Consider the following 931-nt stretch of genomic DNA (forward strand, 5'->3'; position numbering starts at 1 on the left):
CCATACAAGCGGTGATGTTAGAATTTCCATTACCCATAAAGTAAAATAAAATATAACAATTTCAGCGCCTTGTTTTCCCGGTGGCAAAATTAGAGTTCTAACTTTTATTAGTATAATAAAAAAAATAAAAAAACCAGGAAAATACGGTTCTCAAATAGTTTTTCTTTTTTCCTTCATTTAGGGATAAATACAACCCCAGAATTTGACTTTGATTATACAACCGGTAAGTCTTATGGCATACGAGAAAGTTGTTAAATTATTTAACTGAAACAAATGAAGAATATTCGATGGAGTTGGTAATAATAATAGTAATAATAATAATAATAATAGATGGATTTATATAGCGCAAATAAACGAGGTCTCTATGATAATTATTAACACTGTTACTAAAATCTCTATATTCATTATTAATACCATTATTATGTCTATTATTGTTGTAATTACCTTTCTTTTCTTGTTCATTCCTTAGAAATAGTTTCAACATCGCAAGAAACTGACTTGGGATCAAAAACTGGTACGATAAACTTGGAATAAGAAGTTTCAAGTGTTTAAAAAATTGAAAAAGTTAATTATTATTTTAAATACATCGAAGAACACACTATTGGTAGTAATGATTATTTGGCTGATTTTAAATTCTGAAAGATTTTCATCTGGTTCGATAGAGTGAAATGAACAAATATTTGTTTTGTTGAACCATTTAGTTGATGTTATGTTCTTTATTACACTCTTTGCAGATGTTGTATGCAGTGGTTCCTATATGACCGTTTACTTGGACGCTTCCCTTGAAAACGCCAACAATGCGCACTTCATTGATTCTTCGTGTACTGCCGCTGGGTATGTTTATCGAAACGGCATTCGATGGATCTATCTTTACACTCGTTATGACCAATGTCAAACCTCAATAACGGTAATTATAATTGAAATATACACA

At 30.1% G+C, this 931-nt stretch overlaps 1 long non-coding RNA gene across 1 annotated transcript; it reads left to right on the forward strand.

The window, feature by feature from the left end:
* The first annotated feature begins 172 nt into the window (after positions 1-172).
* Positions 173-899, forward strand: LOC117125576. Its single transcript, XR_004448143.1, has 3 exons — positions 173-223; positions 470-514; positions 735-899. It is a non-coding gene; the product is annotated as an uncharacterized LOC117125576 (long non-coding RNA).
* The last annotated feature ends 32 nt before the right edge of the window (positions 900-931 follow it).

This window comes from Anneissia japonica, unplaced genomic scaffold, assembly GCF_011630105.1.
Source record: "Anneissia japonica isolate Jap-2015-1 unplaced genomic scaffold, ASM1163010v1 scaffold152185_len931_cov104, whole genome shotgun sequence".
Classification (NCBI taxonomy): domain Eukaryota; kingdom Metazoa; phylum Echinodermata; class Crinoidea; order Comatulida; family Comatulidae; genus Anneissia; species Anneissia japonica.